At 31.6% G+C, this 27,298-nt stretch overlaps 1 long non-coding RNA gene across 1 annotated transcript in view; it reads right to left on the bottom strand.

The window, feature by feature from the left end:
• The window catches only part of LOC141577650 (uncharacterized), a 140,481-nt gene that overhangs the window by 42,556 nt on the left and 70,627 nt on the right, over positions 1-27,298 (bottom strand). The window contains exon 2 of the long non-coding RNA XR_012506885.1: positions 792-870. This is a non-coding gene — a long non-coding RNA (uncharacterized LOC141577650). The remainder of the gene's footprint in view (positions 1-791; positions 871-27,298) is intronic.

Raw genomic sequence — 27,298 nt, 5'->3', positions numbered from 1 at the left:
CAAATAACCTGACTGAAAAATGGGCAGAGGATCTGCATAGGCATTTTTCCCAAGAAGACATACAGATGGCCAACAGGCACATGAAAGGATGCTCAACATCACTAACCATCAGGGAAATTCAAATAAAAACCACAATAAGGTATTACCTCATGCTTGTTAGAATTACCATCATCAAAAAGAGAAGAGATACAAATGATGGTGAGGATATGGAGAAACAGGAACCCTTATACACTGCTGGTGAGATTGAAAACAGGTACAGCCAGTATGGAAAACACTGTGAAGGATCCTCAGAGAATTAAAAATAGAACTACCATATGATCCAGAAATTGTACTTCTGGGCATATATCCAAAGAAAACAAAAACATTATTTTGAAAAGATATATGTGCCCTTATGTCTGTGGCAGCATTATTTACAATAGCCAAGATATGGAAGCAACTGAAGTACCCAACAATAGTTGAATGGTTATAGAAGATGTAGTATATCAGCCATAACAAAGATATAATGAAAGAAAAAGTATCTACATTATTTTACCATATAAAGTTCTGGTTTTTTTTTTCTGTGCTTGAAAAAATGCTACACGGTAACCTTGTGGTTGGTGAGGGACATGGCTTAACATTCTTTTCTAAAATTCTAGATTAGTTCTCAATAAAAAGCAAGTCAATTAAGCGTTCCATAAATTATTCCAAACTTCAAGGGAAATCCTCATCTTTATTAAACCAGATTACAGGTTGTTAACTACAAAGAGTGGAACTATGTTTAAAAATGATAATGGAAGCACATCCAATCTTACCTAGGATGAATAGAGGTATCAAGTAGCGTGGGTATGTAGTTTCTCAGGTTCTGTTCTTCTAAAGTAGACCCTGACAGTTCTAAAAACAAAAGAGAAAAGATATTAAATGTATTTTACACTTACTAAAATTGTGAGGTAAAATACTGCCTTTTATCTGATAAATACTGAACTTGAGTGTGTCAGTTAGAATATTCTACATTTGTTACTACTCTCTATTCAGGGTTATAGTTCCATTTTGACATTCACTTTTAGGGCTGTGCTTATGAGGTAGCAAAACTTACTCCCTTTTAGATTCAGTTCAATCTCATTACCTCTGAGAATTAAGTGTTAATGTAGTTTGATTGAGCAAGTGATATTTGGTGGTTTTCATTCTAGGTGGGCAGTAAATAATAAATACAGTGATTTACTGTTGAAAGTGTAAATGAAAGATGTTTCCAGATGCAGAATAGCAGTAACACCTTTCATCTGAAAGCAATAGCACCTTAATATTTGTGTAAAACAATTGTTAACAAAGCACTTCCTCCTATATTATAGCATTTAAGTCTTAGAGTATGTCAGTGAAGTATAAATGTTTTCTTCATTTTTAAAGAGAAAAAATTGTTACCAGAGGTATTTATATGATTTGCTCAAGATCCCCAGCCATTAAATACAGCCTAGAAACTCAAATCCAGGCCTTTGGATCCTAGTTCAGTCCTATTTTTACACCACAGCTGTTCCTTTGAATGTAAGATGAAACTTTCTGTCAACTCTATGACAATGACATGAAGGAACTTGAAGTTCGATATGGTCATCTTTATGACAAAATCAGAAGGTAATTTACTCATTCATTTAAATAATATTTATTGTGATTCAAGTACAAGTTTTACCCCTAGTATCCAGAAGACTGTCTGACACATATAGTAGGTAAGATAAATGGACATGTATGATTAATGAATGGGTATGAATGAATGCATGCTAAGTCAAGCAAGCATCATGCTCCATTCATGACAAGTTAAAAACCCTGCTTTCAAAAAACTTGCTAATTATATATATATATATATAATTATAAATATATATATATAATTATAAATATATATATAATGTATATATATTTATATATACATATATGTATTTCATATAATCATAATCATTTTTACATATAATCAGAAAATGTCATATGAAGTGAAAAATGCTGAAGTAAAAAATATACAAGATGCTTTGAGAGCATTTAAGTGAAGGATAAGTTAAGAAAATCTTCACTGAGAAAGTGGTATTTGGAGGATTGGAAATTACTGGCAAAAGGAAGCTGGAAGTGGGCTAAGTGGCAGCAGAGTATCCTATGTGATTGGTTTGGGAGTGTATTTGACTTTCTCTAGTTGGTTCTGAGGGGAAAATAATGGCAAAAATTAGGCGAGCTGGCAGCTAATTGACCCAATCCTGACCATTCTGGGCTGACTGCTACAGGGTTTGTGGATTGGCTGTATGGTCTCATGCAGAAGTTGTGGGTCATAGTTCTATTGTCATATATGGTCTAGTCCTAACTCTTTGTACATTCAGTCTCTCATAATAGGTTGATTTTAACATTGTGAATAGTATGACTATGTTTTCCAAAAGTTCAGATAATGAAAATAATAACAATTATACCAACAGTAGCACTACCAAGACATTACCAAAAGAGAAGGATCAACAACTTTGTTACTTAATGGCACTAGGAAGACAAATAACCAAATTATTTTGCTCAATATACAGAAAAGAATTTGGGATTGGACATGTTGAAGAAGAGAATGAGGAAACACACATAGAGATTGAATCTCATAAGACTGACATGATACAGGTAAGTACTTATATTTCAACTAAAAGTTTTTTTTGTCTCTCACAAAATATTAATAGTCAGTTGAAAATGATGTCCACTGAGTTGCCTTGTGTTTAAGATGATTTTCCTTCAGAGTTGCCTTATGATAATATTCAGTGTGCTTTGGAATGTTTAATATGATGACATTTTAGACATGGAGAGCCTATATGATAAATTTATAAATACAAAGGACCTGATTGATATTTGGCCTACCAAAACAAGCCTATAGAAACAAAGGAGAAGAATATTTTGAGAGCTGGAAATCACTCCCTATAAGTCCAAAAATCTGCTGTTGCTATTGCTAGTAAGTAAAATCCTAAAAGAAATCCATGTTCAAATACTTTCATTGAGAGGATATTTACATTAATGTCATCACATTTAACAGACACCAGAAATCAGTGTAATATGGACTTGATACAAACAGAGCTGCTTGTCAAAGAGAATTTCATGTTTGGCTGTATTCAGTTTTAGTACTACATAAAAGTATAGGGAAGTATTATTTAAAAGGAAAAAGAGAAATATTCTTTCTCATAGGACAGAAAGAAGCATGCCAATGTTATTTTTTAAATTAAATATAGGCAATATCTATTAGTCTGTATTTTTTAATTATCCTATATTTCAGTATCTTAAGAACATATAAAAATACAGCCTACAAAATTTAAATTCCAGAAAAAAGGAATTAAAGTAAATTGTTATATAAGAAGACAGGAAGAAAATGATTAAGTATAAACAACTGTTATTTTTCTTTACACCTATTATTTGTTTAATTTACTGCTATTTTGTTTAAATTATAGCATTTATATAACAGAAAAGTAAATAATAAAATCTATGGATTTATTTTGATTCATAAATAAATAACTCTTCTATAACTTTGAAAATTTATAGAAGTCTATGTGAAAATTTTTGATACTACCACTTGGAAAACTGAGCAATTTTTAAAAAGCCTCAAATTTCTGTGCCTTTGAATACATAGTTTTGATTAGTCTACCTATAAATAGGAAGATCAGAGTAAACATAGCCTGCTTAAAATGACATAAACCACTATAGTATATATGTATATAAATATTTTTTCTTTGTAACGTTTTAAATGTTATTTTATCTTTCTATTATGTTCTAACTTTTGAACTTTCAATTTTTATTTTCATGTAATACCCTTTCATACAATAGATACTGATGATTTCTTTCACTTCAGAGAGTGTTTTATTATCTCAATGTTTTGGCCTAAAATACCAACAACTTTCCTTTGCAGGCAATGTTCTAAGGCTAATATTTAACATTCTGCATGTGATCTTTGATTAAATCACTTAAATTATCTATTTTATGAGTAAGTAGCTCTGATATACTTGGTTTTAGGTCTAAGCACTAAAGAAAAAAAAAAGCTGTAAAAGAACAATGCTGAATGCCCCCTTACATGCAAAATGAATATACTTCCATATTGTAAGTATCTAATATGTTTTTAGAGTCCCCAAATTAGTAAATTTGAAGTTATATTTTGATGTTATATAATCTACTTTATCTCCCTTAAGAATATATTTGAATTTCTTGAAGAGCTGTATTCAAAACAATTAACCAAAAGAAAACTATAAATTAAATTCGTCATCAAATGTTAACAATTTCATAGTTAGACAATTGAAAGTCAATGATTTCAAATGAGAAACAATCACCAAATTTATTCTAGAAAATACAGAAGCCAGATAATTCTAAGAAGAGTTCTGATGAAATTTTTGGCTGGGATTTGGCTCCTGGCTAAATTGGGATATAGGTTAAATTATTCCTTGTTACTTTTCTCTCAGCCATGTTGTGGATCTCAAGTCCCTCTAGGACTCATACACCTTTAAGTAGAGCACAACAGAAGAACAGAGGCAGAAAGGAATAGAGGAAACAGAATGATACAATCAGAAGATGTGGCTTTCAGACACAGATGTGACCCTTTCTGACTACGAACTTAGCTGAGTCATTCTTTGAGCTTGAATTATTTTACCTACAAAATTGAGGTAATAATTCTTAATTCATACAATTTCTGAGAGGAGTCATTGAGATTATACTTGTGAAATGCCTAATGTGAAGTCTGGCACCTGAACGATGTTTAATGTATGTTCATTTTTCATTCTTTGAGTTATTCACTTCTGAATTATTATTCATGATGCACTTCTGTCTTTTATTCCTTAGAATCAAGTCTCAGCCCCAGGTTGGCTTTTTTTCATTCCTTCTTTTCTCCAGCACAACTTAAGTATTTGACTTGCATGTTGTTATTTCACTGCTTCCAGCTCTTCTATAGAAAGAGAAGCATTTTCTAAAACATCCTATTTTTTTTTCTTCCTCTGAAACTCACATAAAATATTTCAATATTTGGTAAAGTAATGAAAACAATTGATATGTCTGAACTTTTCTCAACAGTGTATTGCCCTAGGCATCTCTCTAAGCTCCATTCCTAAATGGCTTTCCCTAGAAAACTCTAGTTCTTTTCATATTATCAATCAGTTTAGCACAATATTATGTCAATAACTGATTCTACTGATGAGTAAAACTTATCATTCTTCAGTCCAAAACAGGTTCTTTATGGAAGTTAGGCCAAAACTAGAATCCTCAGTCTTCTCCAGAATGTATTTCTTAGATTTATATTATGATATTGTCCTTTCTCCCCTTTTCAACCTTTTCTACCACCTAATTCATTTTTTTGGCTCCGGACTTGATGAATTTCTACCTTGCAGAATCCTCAGAACTCTTGGATCCTGCTTTTGTTGGTCTCTAGATGAGGAATTAAGTCTCTGTTTTAGCTTTTCAAATTTCCCCTGACCTAAATGTCATCTACTTTGCCTTTTCTAAAAACCTTAATGGCTCTACTTCCTGGAAGCTCTACCCTCTCTTCTGACCTATTTTATCCTTTTGTGCAATTTTCCCATTTCTAATCTATGTTAATGTCAAAATTAGGGCTGTGCTACCCACGGAACTGTGTAACTTTATATATTAGTATAAATCAGTCTTACTAGCTGTCAGCATTGTCTGATGAAAGACTTATTTGTCATTTCTATTACAAGCTATGTTTTCCTCTAAAATAGCAAAATATCCATATCTCCTTGTTTAAAGATCATTTTTTCTTAATAAACATTTGAGTTCCTTCTTTATTCAGATTGTGGGCTAGGTGGTCTGGTCTTAAGATAAAAAACAAAACAAAACAAAATATAGTCCCTAATCACAGATGTTCTCAATCCAATAGTTAATTTACTATCAGTTAATTTGTATTCCATCTGAAAGTGGGCTAAAAACAATCACAGGATGCTATGTATACAAAGGAAAAATAACCCAGAAAGCTTCAGGAGATACCTGAATGGAGTAGATTTAGTTTGGCGAGGAAGTAGGGAAAGGTCATTTTAGGATACCATGTGCAAATGCATGGCAGCGTGAGAAGCCATGCTTCTTTAAAAGGATTTGTAAATAATTTAGTGAGCTGAAGAGAGAAGCACATTTGAGAAGTTTTAGCAAATACTCAATGACAATGTTGAAGGGGACATATATGGAGGACTGAAGGTATAATGTCCATTATAAGAATTCAACTCAAAGAATTACTATACATATTTTTGCTTTTGTATTCATTCTACTTATCTTTACCAAAACTTGTCTCCTGATTGTCTCATTCTGCTTTCACAATCAGATAATCTAATCTACACTATAGTGTTATTGACTTGAAATGGCTAATATGTTATCTCCTCAAGTACCAATTACTGCATAGTTGTACCTCTTGTAAAAGCCAGTGTTTTAACACATTAACAAAATGTACTTCTAATGGTGAAATTTTAGCCAATTAGGTCTGTATGAGAAACTATTTTAAGCATTAAGTCTTTTCTAATGCTGGAAATAATTTCTGCTTCCTATTTCTGTCAGTTTCATGCCTGTAACATAACATATACTAGAAGGTTGGATCCAAATTTTAACAAGATTTACTTATCTCACACTTGTAAACTGAGTTTTTAATCATCAGTTGTAAAACTAGGAGTTCCATGTTACATAAAGATTTAATAAAATTTTATGATTTTTAGTTGAATTTATGTATTTTTGGCAGTTTATGTCTTCAAAAGATTTGGCCCCTTTCATCTAAGTTATTAAATTTGTGATCATAGAGTTACTTATAGTAATTCTATATAATGTTTTTAATGTTCACGAACTTGGTAGTCATGACCTTTTTCTTATTTAATATTGTAATTTGTGTTTTCTTTCCTTTTTCAAATTAGCCTGGCTAGACATTTATCAATTTATTTATCTGTTCAAATAAACAATTTTTAGATTCCTTAATTTTCTCTATTGTTTTCCTCCTTTTATACTGGTATAAAATGGTTCTTTGACTCTTAAAGCACTAATACACAAGAATTGAGAGACTAAATCAAAGATTTTCATGCTGTGAAATGAAATATTCAACAAGGGTCATGTACGTACACACAAATACACATAAGAATGGATGAGAGGAAAATTGCTAATGCATGTATGTAATTTACTACAGACTACACTGCTCTCTTTTTCAATTCATTTTTGATTTTTAAATTATTCTTCAATTCTGCAATTATTTCAGGAAAACCCACTTCGGCCCTGGCAATTCTTCTAGTGTCTGGGAATGTGTACAGCAAATAAGTGGCCAATCCATGAACACACAGAGCTTAAATTCTAGAATGGGGTATAGAAAATATAAACAAAGAAATAAACATCAGATCATAACAAGTGCTATGAGAAGATAAAATGAATGTGAACAGGTAGTGCTCAGGAAGGGCTGTTATATAGAGACTAGTATTGGGAGTTCTTTCTGACAATGATAGAAGAAATAAATAATGACCTGAAGAAGAGAACTGAACCATGTAGATTAATGGGTAAGAATATTTCAGAGGGAGAAGGATACAGCAAGTTCATGAAGTGGAGCAAGCCTGGTGTGTTTAAGGAACATCAAAGAGTGGGTAGCTCCAAAAAATGTGCTAACATTGGTTAAAATGAAAGAGGAATAATTATTAAGACATCATACTAGAGTAAACCCCTGAGAAAGCCCAAACTCAGAATTAAGCACCCATTCCTCACTTTCTCTAGAAATGTGATAGTTATTTAAGCTCTGGTATCTGCATGATACATAGAGGTTAGATGTTACAGTCAGGCCAGTAGGAACTCTGTCTAATCACCTACATAGTCCTCTTCCATTATCCACTATGAATTAAATACTAATCTTAAAGGTACGCTGGTTTGGAAGGGGATGGACTGGTACCTGAGTAGAGACTTTCACTTTTTTTTTCACTCTAGTAGTTGAGTGGTTCTCAAATTTTCATGTATGTAAACTTTACACAACTGTGTACACAAAATTAAATTAGAAAATATGAGGATAGCCAAGAAAAAAGAATTTTTGCAAAGCACAATTATTGTAAAATATTCTATCTTTAGAATTTTACTCCTAAATAAATTACAACATCACTGTAGTTAATTAAAAAGGAATCCACTTTCTTTGAGGTCGTGTAAAAACTTATTGCTTATGAAAACTTTAAAATACATACTTAAACTAGATAAGCAAGGTATATCCTCATAAGAATTTTTATGTCAGTAATATACAAATATTTTTAATCTCATGTGTCTTAATTTATTAAGAAAAGTTAAATATTAATACAAATGAAAGAAAATAAGTAAACATCAGTCAGTGGGCTTTACAATAATTATTTACAATAATAGTTGATAACTATTGTGAGTTTAATAATGGCCTGGATTTTCCTTCTTGTTCAATGCTATTTAAACCAAAAATACAATAACTTGGCAATGCTATTTAATGAAATGATGCAATGCTCTACTTTATCTATAGGCAATAAGAAAATTTAAATTTTACTGCCAGGAACAGGCTGTATTGAACAACAAGTCCAGATACTGTCACTGGTATTTCTTAGAATGGGTTACTTTGCAGTGTAAAATGTAGTCAAGAAGTCTGCCTCACTTTACTGAGCTCTATTATCTAAGTCTCAGTCGTCAGTATTGGGGGAAGCATGTTTTTTTCCAAAGAATATTTCTTCAAGTGGATATTTTCTGAGAACTTAATTGTGTGTACATGGACCACTGCACTGGATTTTTTTACATATTGGCATTTCTATCACATTCTAAGTCATTAGACATGAGCTCAAGATCCTTCATTCAACTGGAGATTTGGTTCAAACATTCTAAGAGGCAAGAATGGATTTTGCCTCAAATTTTTTACTTAATATTAATGAGTTTTTTTTTGTTTTATTTCTTTTGATAAATAGAATAAATCAATTTTCTCAAAAGAGAAATATCAAAATAAATGGCATGACACAATTTCTCATTTACTTATTTTTTTTCCTTCCTGTGTTGCAATATACAGTACTGTTAGAATTTATTACACAGAGAAGGAATATTAATTCTGAAAAACTTCCAAGTTTAGCTCACAGAGACAAACCTACCTAAAATATCATTGTATTAAATTTCAAAATTTCTTAGAATATTTAACTGACATGACATCAAATAACAACTTTGAATTAAGCCCATATTTGCATATATTGTGGTGAAAATTTCCTGTGGAAAAAATATCAAAAATGCATAATCTGAAAGTGTGAATCATGTATCAAAGGTAATTGGCAATTATTCTCAAATTTTATAACTGATTCATGTGTATGCACATATATACACATAAACATCTGTATATATATATGTATATATGTATTTATGCATGTATAATCATAAATGGATCATTATTGGTCAAGAACTCTAAAAAAATGCACTTCATTGGAAAGCCATTCAAAATAGCCAGAATCTTTAAGATGGAAAACTTGCACAACCAAAGAATGAAATCAGCAATTATTCAATTTAGATTATACCATATATGTGTTTTGCTCTTCTTTTTTCCTTCCTGATTATTTTAGACTGGTCTGCAGTAAAATGTCATTCATAAAGTAAATCGGATTAATATGATATTCCAATGAGTTTAAATCTTAAATCTTTAAAACCTAAATCTTTATTACTTCAATGCATGGAATGTCCTATAACTTATGACAAGTATATACTTACATCATTGTGTGTGTTTGCCTTCATAGTATAGAAAATTCCATGATATCTTACTCAGTCCAGAAGGGCCTCTCATAGGTGGCTCTTGAAAGCCATTTGGTTTTCATCTCACCTTTACACAGGCCTCAAATTTAGACTCTTAACCATTCTTCCAGTTGAGAAATTAAGCTTAAGATCATTGTATTTATGAATGTGTAGTGCTAAAAGGGTTAACTTCTTATTTATAAACATCTAAAAAGAATCATAAATTTAACCATATTTTCTATGTCTTCATGCTTTCTAGCATATTAGTAATCCACAAAAAGCAGTAAAGGCTTAGTTGTCTATCACCTCAGATTATCCTCCTAATCAGGGAAATTTCATAGGGTAATGCAAATGAGATTTGAGGTTTAAACTTTTCCACCTCTCAGGAATTTTTACATTTTAACAATGTCAGAAACCAAATAAATAAGTGAAAAGTTTCCACAGGTTATTAGTTCAGAAAAATTAGGTAGGAAATGATGTTCTTCAACAATTTACCAGAAGAACACCAGAAAGTTATTTCTAAGATATTTGAAATGTCTTCCTTCCATTACTTCCAAACTAGTCAAGTCTTAGAATCACTATTAATATTTATAATTAGAATGCTTTAGGTTATATGTTTCTTCTAAAAACCCAAATAATTCAATTAAAAAGTATTTGCATCTCCCATCCTACCTTTTACAGTAAATATGTAACACAGTGGTAGAGATTTGGAAGACACAACTATTTACTCATGTAAACCACCAAAATATAAGAATGTCCAAATTCTGTACATTGAGTCTTGTATTTTAAATAAATGAGTATCTGCTAATTATTCTCATTTGGTTTTTAAAGTAATAAATCATTTTCCTGGAGGAAGAAACACAATTTTTAAAGATTAGAATAATGTATCCTTTATCAGCATATATGTATTAACATTTTTTAAATGCACCTGGTCTTGGAAAGAGTTCAAATTTCCTTCATACTATCTTGCATTTCTCTATATAAATTAATAATGATCAGATTGTTGTGACACTCTTCAAATTCAAAATGATTTTGAACTATTAATAAATCTTAGCTCTATGGTATAATTAAACATTAAAGAGTATGATTAAGAAGGCACATGAACCATTTAGTTTCTGGGATTATACAAGAATTTACTACTACATAAAGATAAACTTCCTATAGCAATGAAGAAGAGACATTGCATGATATAATTTCTTTGAATGTGTACTACCAAAATGTAAAGGAATTCATTAGGTGTTTGTTACTCACCATTGACAGTTGTAACACTCAAGAGAATATGTCTAACATTTTTGTAAGTAATATATATTTTATGCCTGTAACTTTTCAAAATCTGAATTGATTTGGGAACAGAGTTCTAAGATTTGAGAAACTAGACAAATGAATAGTTTGCATATCTCTTCGCATAGTTCTCTGGAACATCAATCATTTCTGTAGTGCTCTGTACTGAACTTAGAAAAAGACAATAAAATATTAACATTACTAAGAGTACCTAAAGTGCAAGAATTCTGAGTGATTGACTAAAAAGACACGTGCATTATTTAGATAAAATCAAGCAGACAGAAATGTAGATTTTTTATCTTTTTGGTTGGAGTTATAAAAATTTTAAAGCCTGACATATTTTACCCCTGATGGAATATCATCCAAATTCAATATTTATAAAGACTATGAGAAGGCAGAGTTAAGATTATTTTCTTTCTGAAAAAAGCAGTTTTACCTATACTCAAAGAATAGGACAGCCTTTGCTTGGACGATTGTGAGGGTAAGAAGATCACACTATTTGAATATATCATTGAGAATAAAAAATAGAACTTGATAAGGCTGCTGAAAATAACTTCATTCTAAGCAAACTGCCTTTTTATGTTCTTGCCAGATGAGTTTGTAAAAGAGAATTACATATTTTCAACTAAACAGATGAGCATGGCATTTAGTTTTCTCAAGAAATATTTGAGTAAATAAGACAGTATACTGACAAAGCATATGATTAGTTTAATTGAACTTCTCTATTTCACGGTGCTGTGATGTTTTAGTCTGAGTTTGGTAAAGATACACATCTTGGGGAGATCCACTTCTGGAATGCCAGTGTGAGGAGTTCTGATACCTGCTCCTCTTTAAAACAATCATAACTGGTAAAGATTATGAAAATCAAGGTGGTGGTCCCCAAAAGACATGTCCACATCCTTATTCCCAAAACCTGTGAATGTTACCTTATTTGGAAAAAGGGTCTCTGCAGATGTAACTAAATTAAGGATTTTGAGATAAACAGATTGTCTGGATTATCTGAGTGAACCTTAAATTCAATGAAAGTGTTCATATAAGTGATGCACTAAGGAAGACATAGTGTGACCATGAAAACAGAGATTGGAAAGATGTGGCCACAAGTCAAGTCCAGTATGTCTCTACCTCTATTTGTCTAGGCCTCCAATTTCTACCTCTGTACACATCTTTGGAGTCTGCCTTGGTGTTATATAGCTCTATAGGCTTTGTGTCCATGTCTCTGTTGGACTCTATGCCTGTAGCTTGTTCTTCTGTGTCATTCCTCCTTCTTCCTGAAGGATAGCACATGTTTATACCGGAGTAGCAATATCAGCCTATTTCCTGCTGCAGAATTTTGGAAGTCTTACAACCCTCTCTTTTTTATTTTGTTCTCTCTCTGTCCTTTTCAGTACAAGCTAGCAATATTTCTACTTGATACAACATTCTCTAAAGCCCTGTGGGTATCCTGTGTATGTCATGGGAATTCACACCATTAGACAAAAGGGTCCTCCACAGTTCTTTCTTGGGATATTCCATTCCTATTCCTGGCTTCTGTTGAGATGGCTGAGTGGACTATGAGTCACACACCTGCTTTCTTTAATAAATGCTTGTCCAGCTACTCACTTGGTATTTTATCCAGAGAACACTTTCCTAACAGTGTATTTAATTTTGGTGTATTCTGTAATTTGGATAGGCTAATTTTTCAAATTATCAAATGCTGGTTCCTTCTGCTTAACATTTCATTTCTCAATTTATCTTATTTCTCTCATATTTTATTATTAGCAACAAGAATCCAGGTCATATCCTTAATATTTTCTATAAAATTCTCTTCAGCTATAAATATCTAAGTTCATCACTTACAAGTTCTGCTTCCTTTAGTGAAATTGTAATACAAAATCCAGCAATAATGTCTGTGACTATATAACAAGGATCACCTTTCCTTCAGTTTCCAATGACATTTTTTCTTACTTCTTTCTGAGCCCTTACCAGAAGCACTTTTAATGTTCGTATATCTGCCAACATTCTGCTCATGACTATATATGAAAAGTATTAACAGAGAAAGAATGTTCCTTTTTTACCCTGCCACTCTTGCTTTCATTTGCTCATGGGGTAACTGAGGCCATAAATGGAAACAGCAACCCTCAAGTCTGTCTTGCAGACAGTGTGATAATCTTGTTAGCAGTCATTTCCAGGGAGGTCATTTACTGTTGTTTTTGAGGATTGGCAATGATTTTACATTATACCTAATAAAGAATTTCTGGCAGTACAACTCTGAGGAGGTGTTGATGTTTACCTAATGTGCTGAATTAGAACAAATCAATCCTGGGCAATTTGAGTACAGTAAAATTTACTTGATTGGTAACTACTTAATTCCCTAGGATGTAATTCAGAATAAATGCTACTTACTAGCTGATTAAATGGAATTTCCCATGAGTGACCTTGCTCCTCTGAGCCATGAAACAACAGTAGTTGTTTCACTTGAGGGAAATCAATGAATCCAAAAGAAGTTTACTTATTTCTACATAGGACTGGCAGGAGTGTTTAAAAATAATAAATAGGGAAATAATCTAATTTGATTTTTGACCTATAGTATTATTTTTATAAGCTAATTTAAATGTCATTTTTATTGGAATTTTTAGTAAATATACATATATATACAAATATGTATATACATCAGTATTAAATGTATAAACAATAAATGACATATTTATTTTATGTCATATGTAATTACATATATAATATGTTACATATAATATACATAACCAACTACCAATTCATGCTTCCAAATGGATAATCTAAAGTCTGGGTTGAATTAAATTCAATTACTGGAAAAGTACTTTTAATTACTTGGCCTAGGGCATGCCAGATATTGTTTGAAGTAGAATTTTTTTAGGGGCTTTTTCCAAATTTAATCTTTAAACTTTAATAAATTTCAGAGTCTTACCGATGACTCTATGGACATGATTTTGTTTAAAAAAAGACTTAATAACAATGATTTTTGTCTCTTGTAAAGTATCTCTTGTAAAATAAATTATATCTCTTGTAAAATAAATAAGTACATTAATAATAACTATTATATCTCTTGTAAAATAAATACATTAATAACTATTAATTAAAAATAAGAAATAAAAATGATCTTTTTAAAAGAAAAATGAGCTTATAATTCTACTGCTTAGAGATGATCAACTGAAAGCATTGTATGATTTTAAAACTTTTCCCTTATATATTCATTTGATACTTTTTCATAAAAATGAAATTATATTTTTAACTTGCTCTTTTCAATTTATTTTTTTAAATCATCTTTCCATGTGAGTTTTTATTAACTTACTACCTAACTTTAATATAGCAAAATATGCCACTTTTTATGAACACAGCATAAATTTTTTTTTTTAACCATTTGACCAAGATTCATGTTATTGTTCCTTTTCATGCATTCCCAACACTAGTTCTCATTTTCACTGACTGAAAAATTGCTGGACATGGACATTAGAAATAAGCAGGCTGAACAGAAAGTTAAGACAGGGTCTCTGATCCTGGCCAGACAAAAGATCATGAGTAGGGTTAGGGAGCAAAATGGGAATAGAAGTAGAACTTGATTTCATTGTGTAGATTGTTAGAAGATGAAACATTGAGGTGAGGGAATAGAGGAGTTCAAGGCCCTGAAACCTTCATTTCTGATTCTTACCCCACTTAGGTTGGGTATTGGGATACATGAGTGAGATGAGGAGGTGAGATGTGTGGTGTATTCTACTCAATATAAAACAAATGAAATTCAAGAATAAAAATCTGACATAGAAGACAGTGGCAATATGGCTAACTTTCCTTTCTTGTTCATCAGATTACATGAATCCCCCTTAGCTATGTTTGAGCCTTCAAGATAAAACACCTCTTTTTTTTAAAAAGTTTCAGTTTCCTGCTCTGCTAGTCTAGTTACTAAGATCTATGTCCAAGTATTTTTTGCATCTAACCATTTATATCTCATTTCATAAAGAAAATATAAAGGACAGGTCACTGAAGTACTAGCTAAAATGAATCAAATCCATACTATATAAAATTATTGCAACTAAACAAACATTTATATTAAAATAAAGTGTGTATACGTATGTGTGCACACACACAGAGTTAATAATACAGTAATATTTTAAATGTATCACCAAAGTTTTGCTCTTTTACCCTTACATGTAGTTTTTTGTTATCTATCTGTTATTCAGAAAGCTCATGTGGAGTAGGCAGTATTATGCCTATTTCTTGAATAAGAACATCTAATATTCTGAAGTTTGTGAGACTACTTCAAGTAATTAGTATCAACTGAGGAAAGAAAGGTTTTCTGAATGTCTGAACAGTACTGCTACATTAACTACTTTTTCTTTTTTCTCCTCTTTATGTTTCTGCTAGTCTATACCATTATAAAATGGAATTCATTTTTCTCAGTTTGCAAGTGAAAATGTATTTATATTCTAAAAATATTATAACTAGAAAAAAAATTACATTTAAACCAAATACAGAAAAATTGAAGAGATTTTAAATTTCACTAGAATTTATAAGTTTAGTATCTTTTTTTAAAAAAATAATGAATTCTACAGTTTAGGGAAATTACATTTAATTGGTAAATTACATAATGTTATATCATGACTTTACATTTCTGTTTATAGAAGATCTCAAGTTGCTATATTTGTTGGATTTTTAATACAATATTTATTTATATTCATGTTGATTTTGTGCTATTTAACCATTTAAGGTATGAAATTGTATACTCTTGTTTGTTTATTTGTTTTACAGAATAACAGCAATGAATAAATGAGAAAGAAAACAAATATAGTTTTACAACAAATTAAACTTCAGTTCAATAATTTTTTTTAATGTCATCTGGTTACACTTAAATTTGAACAAGGACTTGTAGATAGACTCTTTAATATGCAACCCCCTGAATATTTTCTTTAGAACTTAAGAGTTTTTCAAAATGTGGGCTTCTTAAAATTCATTATAACTTTAAATGGTTAGTGGGGATGGAAGAGTAAGAAAAATGAAAGAACCATGAAGAAAATGTTGATTAATACAAGGCAATACACACTTAAAATATCAAGACAAAATATTAATTCAGTGTTTTAAATTTCTTTTGTTTGTTTTTAAAAATTGTGCTATGGCCAACAATGCCCACATATTTGGCACTTCTGGTGATCTTTGTGTCTTCCCAATAAAATGATTTGCTATAATTATTTATAAAGTATTTGTCATAATTTTCCTTTAGCCCAAAGAACTTCCTTTAACATTATTTGTACTGCAAATCTCCTGTTGGTCAATTTTCGTATTTTTTGTCTGAAAATGTCTTTATTTTTACTCATAAAAGATATTTTTTCAGCTTATAAAATTCTAGGTTAAGGGTTAGCTTTTGTTCATGTTATTGTCATTGCTGCTGTTGGTTTGGTCTTACTCTTGGCACTTTTAATATGTATTTCCTTGTCTTATAGTTTCCATGTAAAATCAGCAGATATTCATATAATTGTTCCACCCTATATAACAGCTCATTTTTCTTCAGTTACTTTATGATCTTCTCTTTATCCCTGACAGTTGGACTATGTGTTTCAGAATAGTTTTCTTTGGATGTAGTTTTTTCTTCCTTTTCTTAAGATTATTTTTTTACAAGCAATTTAGGTTCACAGCAAAGTTAAGGAGGAGGTAAAGAAATTTCCCATATGCCCCTTGCCTTCCTCCCTCCACAGCATTCTCCCACTGTCAACATTCCCCAACAGAGTGGTACGTTTGTTACAATTGATGAACCTACATTGACAGATCATAATTAAAGTCCATAGTTTGCCACTTCTTTTTACCTTTATAAGCAATAACTATCAATCTTGGGTGTCATATTTATTGAAGGTCAGCTTCATGAAGTTGAATGAGAAAGTAGCCATTTATTGTTTTTGCCTCAGGAAACTTCATTCAGCTGAACAAATGTGACTTTAACAGTGTGAGGAAAGTGATCATCTACTAAGAGGGGCTCATTTATTATAAAATCTAAGGAAATGAATTTTGTTCTATCCTTTATCAGTGTACTTGAAAATAACATAAAATGTTTTTTATTTTATATACTATTACCATCTATAACTGAAGACAAACAGTGTGGAGATTATTAGTCAGACAGTGATTTGGTGCTAATTTATGTGAAACCAATGGATGTGCTAACTGGAAAAACACTAAGAGGACAATGTTGAAATTGTTCCCAGTGTCTGTTCCTAGGAAAGGTAACCTACTCAATTTCTCCACCAAAAGGGGGAAACACTGTTTATTATATATCATCCCCTGATAAAGACTCATAATTTTACCAGCATATTATTACAATAAAGATTCTGAGGTTCTTGTGATAAGAGAACCTATTTAACTGCATTTAATTCAGTGCTTCCTAAACATATTTGACTATAAATCTCTTTTCACACATGAAAAGGTAATACAGTTACTGTTCTTTAGGTAAGGACTAACGACACAAAGAGGCAAAACTGGTTATTCAATGTAATGAGGTCTGACACCTTGGGTTATTAGGCATATAAAATGAGGAGAAGGAGCCTAACTCTATTACGCTGATAATCTAAACTTTGAGGAAAAAGGCTTTTTTAATTTGAATGTTTCTGAGTGCTTGACCTATGAAAACCAATTTATGTGTCCCAAGGAAAAGGAAGATTTCACACTAAACCATCTTAGATCTGATACTATTAGTAAAGAAAGCAGTGTTCTAGATATGCATCTCTTTTCTCTTCATTCTGTGTGTTTGAGTGTATGTGTGTGAGTATGCGTTTGGCATACAAAACAGGGCTTGTTTGTCAAGGGCAACTCGAGAGTTAACTTGCATCAAATTAACACTGGAGACCAATGGATGGATATGGATGTCTTATGTCAGCTGAGTGGATATGCTTCTTAGGGGTATTATTTGGACCCTTACAGTGGGCCGTCCATTTATTTTAGTAACTGTCACCCAGAGAGTATCCTTTTCATCCCTGTTGCTAAAAACCTGGTTAACAAACTTAAGCATTCTTACTTGTGCTGGTAAAAAGACAGTCCTTAATACCAGAGAGGATGAGGAATTTAGACTCTAAATTATATGAATAATTCTAAAAACAAGTTTTTTTCTAATAGTTCCCTTAATGATATTTGTTCTCTCTTCATGATATTGTTACAAATATCATGGCCATTGCCCATAATTCTCTTTCCTTCCTGTTTATCCTGGTAAATGTCCTAAAGGACTCAGCTCTATACTACCTCTTATATACAACATTCATTAACATCCATACTAACAGTTAACTGATCATTTATTTTTGTTTCCTTAGCACATTCCTTACTTGTTTATATTGCATTGGGCTGTTTACTTATTGTCACATTCTTGTACGTTGGGTTGTGAAGTATCACTTTGATTTTGCTTGTATTTGTATTTTAACCATGTCTAAAACATAGTAGTACTCAGTGTGCTCAGTAAATATCAGTTGACTGAATGAAGAAATAAACATAGGGGTTTATTTGTTTGTTTTTAATGTTTGCTTATTCTTGTTCAGGTACAGGTTGTAAGAATTTCAGCTCCCTCTTTCAAGGTAAACTTCTCCAATTATGCATCAAAAGGAGAACAATCTTGCCCTCCTCTTTAAAAAGTACTTACAAACAAGTCGTGAGTTGGTATCATTTTTGGATGCTTCCTACACTAGCTTGTTTAATTTTTATTTAATACAGATTATTCAGAATTAAAGAATGTCTATAAATAGCCAATAGGCAAATGAAAAAAATGCTCAATATCGCTATCAGAGAAATGCAGATCAAAACTACAGTGAAGAAATAAACACAGGGGTTTGTCTGTTTGTCCACCAATCAGAATGACCATCATTAAAAAATCCACAAATGATGAATGTGTAGAAAAGGGAACCCTCCTATACCATTGGTGAAAATGTAGTTTGGTGCAGCCATTATGGAAAACAGTACCTTAACAACCGAAAATAGATTTATCTTATGATCCAGCAATCTCACTCCTGGGCATAGATCCAGAGGGAACTTTAATTTGAAAAAGATACATGCACCCCAATGTTCATAGCAGCACTATTTACAATAGCCAAGACATGGAAACAACCTAAATGTCCATCCAAAGATGACAGGATAAAGAAGTTGTGGTATATTTATACAATGGAATACTACTCAGCCATAAAAAAGAATAAAATAATGCCATTTGCAGCAACATGGATGGACCTGGAGATCATCATTCTAAGCGAAGTAAGCCAGAAAGAGAAAGAAAAATACCATATGATATCCCTTATATATGGGATCTAAAAAAGAAAAGAAAAGGACACAAATGAACTTATTTATAAAACAGGGACAGATTCACAGACATAGAAAACAGACTTATGGTTACCAGGGGGAAAGGGATGGGGAGGGATAAATTGGGAGTTTGGGATTTGTAGATTATAACTACTATATATAAAATAGATAAACAACAAGGTCTTACTATATAGCACAGGGAACTATATTCAATACCTTGTAATGGCCTACAATGAAAAAAAATATGAAAAGGAATATATATATTGAATCATTATGCTGTATACCAGAAATTAACACACCACTGTAAATCAACTATACTTCAATAAAAAAGTGTGAACCAAAAATTATAAAATTAAATTTTATAAAAATTGTTTAAATTAAATAATAAAAGGATGTCTATTTGTGACTAACAGAAATTCTCTTCAGTGCATCAAAAATTCCCAATTACTACCTTTTTTCATCCTCAATTTTTTGTTCTCTCTTCTCCACAGTATTTTCTAAGAATTCCTCTTTGATTCATAGACTGTTTACAGGTATGTTGTTTAGTTCCTAAGTGTTTAGAGATTTTCCTGTTATCCTTCTGTTAATGATTTTTAGTTTAGATTAATTAGTTCTTAGACTGAAGTCTAAGAACACACTCTGCATGATTTCAATTATTTACATGGTTTGAGGTTTGTTTTGTGACCCAGGATGTGGTCTATCTTGGTATATATTTCATGGGCACTGGAAAAAATATGCATCCTGCTCTTGTTGGATAGAGTGTTCTATAAATGTTGATTAGGTCCTGTTGGTTGATAAAGTTTTGGGTTCTGCTAAATCCTTGTTGATTTTCTAGTCTAGCTGCTCTCTCAACTGCTGTGTGAGCCATACTGAAGTTCCTAACAATTGTGTATTTGTATATCTCTCCTTTCAGTTCTATATGTTTTGTTTCACATATTTTGCAGCTGTGATGTTTAGTGAAGTCATATTTATGATTGCTATGTCTTCTTGTTGAATTGATCCTTTCATCAGTACATCATATCTCCCTCTTTCTCTGGCAATTTTCTTTTTTCTGAAGTTTACTTTATCTGATATTTATATACTCATTTCTGCTTTCTTTATTAGTGTTTGCATGATGTCCTTTTTCCTATCCTTTTATTTTCAAACTGCTTAAATTGTTATATTTGAAATATGTTTTCTATAGATGGTATGCAATTTTTTAAGCCCATTTATCAGTCTCTGACTTTCAGTAGGGTATTTAAATTATTTTTATTTAGTGAAATTGTCAATTTGTCAAGACAAATCTACAACTTTATTTAGTTAGTTAGTTTTCTATTTGCTCTCTGTTTTTCATTGCTGTTTTCTTTTTCCTGACTTCCTCTGAAATACTTGAACTTTTTTTAGAATTCTATTCTGAGTTATTGAAAGTCTTTGGAACATATTTTTAAGAATCTCTATATACATGGTGTACATATGGTCAGGTACTTACATACATGTATGTACTTTTATATGAACAACAGTCAATTTTGAACATTGTTCTGTAACTTGTTTTCCTCATATAATTAAATCTCATGAAGTGTTTCTCTGAAGTCAATGTTAGTACACATCTTACCTTTTCCTAACTTGCAATATTCATTGCTTGATTGCAGTTTAATTTATACATATAACCTCTCAGTGATTAATCTTTAGGGAGTTCCAAATGTTTGCTATTATAAACATGGCTGCAAAGAATATCCTTATATTAGTTTCTTTGACATTTTGAATCATTATGTTTGGCCAATGATAGAGCAAAATTTTAAAATAAAAATTTTAATTTATTTTAATTAAGCATTATAGTAAATTTTCTTATCTGATCATTGGCCATATGTATTTCTTCATTTTTAAATGGTTTTTGTCATTTGCTATTTTTCCATTTGTGTCTTTTTTTTAAGCTTCTATTGTATTAAAGTTATTAACCATTTTTGTTATTTCTATTTGTCCTTTCTTAAAATTTACAAAAGTGACACACAGTTATTATAAAAACTTCAAAGAATACAAAGTAGTCACAATAAAATGAAAAGTTCCATTCAACTCTATGCACTCCTTCCAAAATACTCTTCTTAAGTTAATTCTCAATTAAGCTACCACTGATTTGGTGTATGTCTTTGGATATTTTTCTATGCCGAGAGCCATAAATACAGGAGAATTTTAAAAAAAAATTCAGAAAAATGCTAAAGGTGAGTTTATGTATTAAAATAATTTTAAAGTTAGAGTGATTTAAAGGATATGGCACTTGCACCATAAATACATAGATAAATAAAAAAGAATAATTCTAAAAATAGATCCAAATATATGAGAAGTTAGTATGGATAAAAATGGTATTTCAAAGTAGTGAGGAATGCAATCTAATAGATGGTACTAACATAACTGAGAAATCACTTGAAGAAAATTAAATATATACCTATACTTTGTTCATTACTCCAAAATAAAATGCATATAGAGCATAGGTGGAAATGTAAACCTATGATGTCTTTAAAAGAATCAGAAGAAATACTGAGGTGGAAAATGCCCATCAAGAAGTGGAATAAATGCCCAAAATTAATAGACGTAAGACTGAAGAATTTTACTGCATGAAAAATACGAACATCTTTAGCAAATCCCATATTAAGTCCAGATCTCCACAACAACGAATGAGAAGAAGAAAAAGGAAAACTGGTTCCATGCTGGAGTGAAATAAAGAAAATGCTCCATCTCCAGAATAAAGAGTTATACGTTTTCAGCAGCTGCCTTTTTCCTTTCTATGTGATCTCAGGGAAAGTGCACTGACCAAAGAGCATGCATCATTGTATCCACAGAGCCAACAAAGCATTTACCTATTTGGGTAAATATATATAAATACAACTTTAGGACCCCAGACATCTGTCAATCAATATGATCCATCATTCACATATTGGAAAGTATAGCCCAGTCATATCAAATCAATAAATGCACAAAAATATAAATGATAAAAATACGATGGAAAATGAAATAACTGACCCAGAAATGAAGTTTTAAATTGAATATCATTGTAAAATCACTGATTTGATATTCTCCGAGATACATGATTGAGAAAATACTGCACTGAGAAACAGTAATAGGCTACTATATACAATATTAGGAACAATAATGGTGCAATAAAAGAGCAATCTAAGAATATGAATACCTGGAAATAACAGGATTGCTAGGATAAAAACAAATCTATAGAAAACTGAGAGAATCTGGGTATATAAGTAACACCTAGAATTACAGTCTTTGAGTCTATCAGGCATCAAGGCCTCTCCATCATGCCCTGTCTTATCAGCCACTATATAAAATGCTCCCAAACCCCCTCAAAAGTAAAATAAAATGAAAGCTATATCCCCAAATAGCAAAAATACAAAAAGGAAAAAGTATGACAAATAGTTCATCTGAGAGGACAGATCCAGTAGCTCTAAAACTTGTTTATTAGAAATATCAGAAGAGGATAAAGAGATGAAAACAACAAAAACATAATTGAAGATAATTTCCTCAAAACTGAAAAACAGTCCTGAGTGCCAAGAGAAAATAATGAAGCAGATCTTACACACATTCAGACAAAAATGAAACAAACTATACATTCTCATAACAAAGATTTTAATAAATCAAAAGTTTTTTAAAATCTTAAATTTTTCCAATGACTAAAAATAGCTCCTGACAAAAGAGCAGAAGTTCCTAATATTGGACTTCACAGCGACAAGAGGAAAAGGGAGGGGTGCAGTAAGAAATCAATGGAGCAATAACGTTTATGAGTGGGCATGATTTTGAATGTAATTTCCTATACCCAACTAAATTCTTCGTAGGGCAAAATAATGAAAGTTTTAATATGCTAAGACTCAGAGGATTTACTATCCACATAACCCAGGAATATAATCACTTTAGGATGCATTTCAGAGAAAACAACATGCATTCAAGGTAAATTATTAGCATCTATGCTCTTTGGATAACTTATGTCTACTTTATTTGTTGGAAACACTATATATTGGTGTGCTGCCGTGCATCTGTTCCTTACTCTGCATTCAGTAATGCCATTTGGGTACCCTGAAATCAGCTAATGCTACAAATCAAGACTTGATTCTGTATTTTGTTGTTTGTCTAGACTTAACTAATGAAGAAAACAGTAATAGTGCACATCAAAGGGTGCCACGTCTAGTGCTAAAGTTGAAAGACATTTCATTTTAATGAATATAATTTGTAAAGGGTAAGAAATAGTCTAACATCAGATTCCAAATAAGATTTAATGACAATACACTTTTTGGGAAAAGGACTAGATGATTAGGATATAATTCCATTTGTTGAATTATGGTTGGAGTACAACCAGAGGTTTTCTACAGATAAAAGAGGTCAGCAAAAATCCATTTAAGTATTCTGCTAAAATTAACAAGTTGGATAGAATTTACAATAAAGAGTACTGTATATTTTATTATTATTTATATATCAATTTATAAAAACTTATAAAATTTATAAAAACTTACATATCAATACATACTTTTTTTCCTCCTGAAGAGCCAATTGTTAAATATTTACCAGAACACTACTGGTTACGAGTGATTTTAATTTCCCTTTTTATAGCTTTTTGTGTGTCTGAATTAAATATGCCTTTTATTTTAAAATCAAGAAAAAGCATATTCTATTGAAACTACAACAGACTGGCACACCACCTAGCTTTAGCTCGGTGCTTTGAGTTTTTCCAGTTGTCTGGTTGCAGCACCAGGGTGCCACAGTGTTAAAGTGGCTGCTGGATGAGCTCTCAAGTTCAGAAAGGGAAGCAAAGTTACATAAGCCGTATATAAAATGCACAGGGCCAGCTTTGTTTTTGTACCCAATTTCATTTAATACCCATTATATACCAATATATTTGAAATTTTAAAAATACGTAGGACAGAGAGTTCAGAGGTTTGAATCAGAGGAATTCAGATTTAAGGAGCCTGAGAAAAATGGTGTGTACCCAATCCTTTACCTGATTTCAACAAGGCAGGTCAAGAAATGCTGTTTTGCTTATATACTGAAATTAAATGACTTAGATTCAACCATAAGACAGTAAACTATATAAATCAGGATTCCAATGTATTAAATTAAAATGAGAAATGTGACTGTCATGAAGGCCTGACCAGTCTGACCTAAGGAAGTCACTCAAGTTATCAGACAGGTGCTTGGGAAATCGGGAATGAGAGGAAGAATAATGAATTACATGATTTTAATGTGTAATAGCTTTATGTTCCCATATCTTAATTCATCTATCTACCCATGTCCTCCTAGAGGCTCAAAGAATGTAAGGAGGGGCAGTGGGCATAGATGTTGTACATATATTTGTGTGTGTAGGTTTGTCTTGATTCTATTGGGAACCAGGAGTTGAGGGATTTGAAGGCAATAGGCAGAAGCTTATTGCACAGGCTGTTTGTAAAACAAGTGTTGGAGTCTTGGGCACTGTTTCTTTGATTCTGTACTCTTTATTCACCTTGTTTAGAATTCAGATTTCTCTTCTTCTCTTAGTCTATTCTTGACGAATAATGTAGATTAACCATTTGGATCATTTTACTATGCTCTTAGAGAACTCCCTGGGGGTTCAGTTAGCTTTTAGCTACCCAAGCCAAGTTAATACGCTGATCCCAGAAATTTCTTCTGTCACGATAAAGGGTGGAAAGGCAGATAAAGTTAGAACTTGTTGAAGACTAAAAGTATTTAGTGATCTCCTGAATTATCCTGATCAACTTGAAGCCAAAAGTGGACTTGGCGGATGATCACTGAGAGATTTAACACTTAGGCAAAGAATTAAGTCACAGATAGCACATGAACTTTTTCTTTCATAAAACATCTTTTAAAAGGTAAAAACTTCCAGATTAAAAAAAAAAATCATGGGGATATAATGTACAGCATGGTGGTTATAGTTAATAATATTGTGTTGCATATTTGAAAGTTGCTAAAGAGAGTAGATTTCATCAAGAGAAAACAAATTGTAACCATATATAGTGACAGGTATTAACTAGATTTATTGTAGGAATCATTTCCTAACATATATGAATATTGAATAATTAGGTTGTACACCTAAAACTAATATGTTATATATCAATTATATCTCAATAATAATTTTAAAAGACCTCCGTTATTACACTCCAGGCATCATCTTGGTAATAAGGACTAGCCAGTGAAACAGGTATCTTAGATTTCTGGTAGGGATCTAAACCAATGAAGTAATGACATAATTAAAAGATTTAAAAGCAATTTTGGAAACTGAGTGAAGAATTTGTCATATAAATGCATTATTAAAGTTATTTTTAACCTCTAAAAAGTGCCCCCTCCCAATTCCCACCTCAAGTATTTGAGGTATGATTTAATACTAATAACATGCTTTTCCTTGGCATGAAATTCAATGACAAACCCCTAACTGTCTATACATTGCCTCTATCACTTTATTTTTAGTGTCTTTCAGTGCTGCCTTAAAAGAGAGGGCTGGGATGGTATATGAAATAAAGAACAAGGGAAGATAATGATGGTTATTACCACCTGATTTTATACGCTTTTTAAAATTCAGATATCTTCCTTACACATGCACCCAGTCTTTACAGATGTCTTCAGGTACAAGAATTAGCACCCCATTTATTTCTAATCAAAATATAAAATCCTTAATATAAAATATTAAGATATATGACACTGAGAAAAATATTTAAATAGAATATATTTTAAAAAATTTTCTCAATTATCTAGCCTCTAAAACACCCTAGGATAGCATATATATATAACATATATAAATATATTTTTTATCTCATGCATTTACTTCTTAGCATTGAATACTGTAGTTGCTAAGATCACTAAGAAGAAATTTGACCTGAGTTTTCCCTGAGGTTTTCTCATAGCTTTTCCTTTTCAGTGATCAGATTGCAGATCACTCTGCAACAGACAACTCCAGCCATAATTCCCCGGTCTGCTTGGCTTGCCAGAATTGCTAATAGGTTTAAATATAGTGGGCAACCATGTTTCAGTCTGGTTATGGTCACTTTCATTTCATCATTATTTACTATACACATTTAAAAAATGTTTGATGGTCCTCATATTTACTTTGAGCTACTATTCCTGTTGCTCACATATTTTTTTTAATAACTGCACACTAATTTTAAATGTCTTCAGGTTTTTCAAGTATCATTTTGTCAAAAGCGTAAATAAATTTAAAAGTGGCAGGGCAGGCAAAGTGAACTGACATACTTTTACTAGGTTATGTCCTTCAATTTACTTTCCAGGCAAAGGGAAAACACCCAAGGTTCAAGATTAATAAATATACATCTCTTTATGCTAAATCCTACTTTCTAGTTCGAAAATAAATATTGCTTTGTATACTTTAATTTCTTAGTTAGTATACTACTAAAAATAAAATCTGTTTTTTTGTAGAAATTTTTTTTCCTGTGGCATCAATAATTTTAGTCTAAGATGTGACAACCTCATAAAATAGAATGAACATTGTATTAAAATCTTGGAGACCAGGATTCACTCTCCACAAGCAGCCTTTGCATGACTGTCAAGAAAGTAGGGCTATAGAAACCTTGATAAACAAATTATGGTTATTGTTACAAAGAAAGAGGCAGCCTAATGATGGAGTAGGTGGAGATCAGACAAGTAAACAGGCTCAAACAATCCAGAGCAGTAAGTGTCATGACAGATGGAGGTGCAGTGGGGATAGAACACGTGGAGAGAAAACAAATCCAGTACAAATTGTCAAAGTTCCCCTAGGAGTTATTTCTAAGTTTATACCAAAGTACAGTGATATCAAATTAGCTACATGTAAAGTTAGCTACATGTGGAATTAAAGGCAAGAGAAAAAATGTTGGAAACTAAAGAAGAGCTGATGAAAAAGAGTGGACATATTTAAGATTTTTAAGGAGCTGGAAGGAATAAAATGAGGTGTTCAACTGTACATGAGGGATGAAGGACAGGAAAGAGTTAAGAATCGTATCAGGATTTCTAGCTTGAGCAAGATAAAGGATGGGCCATTCATTGAGATTTATTTCCACAAAGAAGGAGTTTGGGGACATAGGAGGTGACAAGAGAATCTTTTGGGGATGAAAGATACTGG

This window comes from Camelus bactrianus, chromosome 5 (genome assembly GCF_048773025.1).
Source record: "Camelus bactrianus isolate YW-2024 breed Bactrian camel chromosome 5, ASM4877302v1, whole genome shotgun sequence".
Lineage (NCBI taxonomy): Eukaryota > Metazoa > Chordata > Mammalia > Artiodactyla > Camelidae > Camelus > Camelus bactrianus.
Note: the sequence above shows the minus strand (reverse complement) of the source record. Positions and strands in the feature narration are given on the sequence as shown.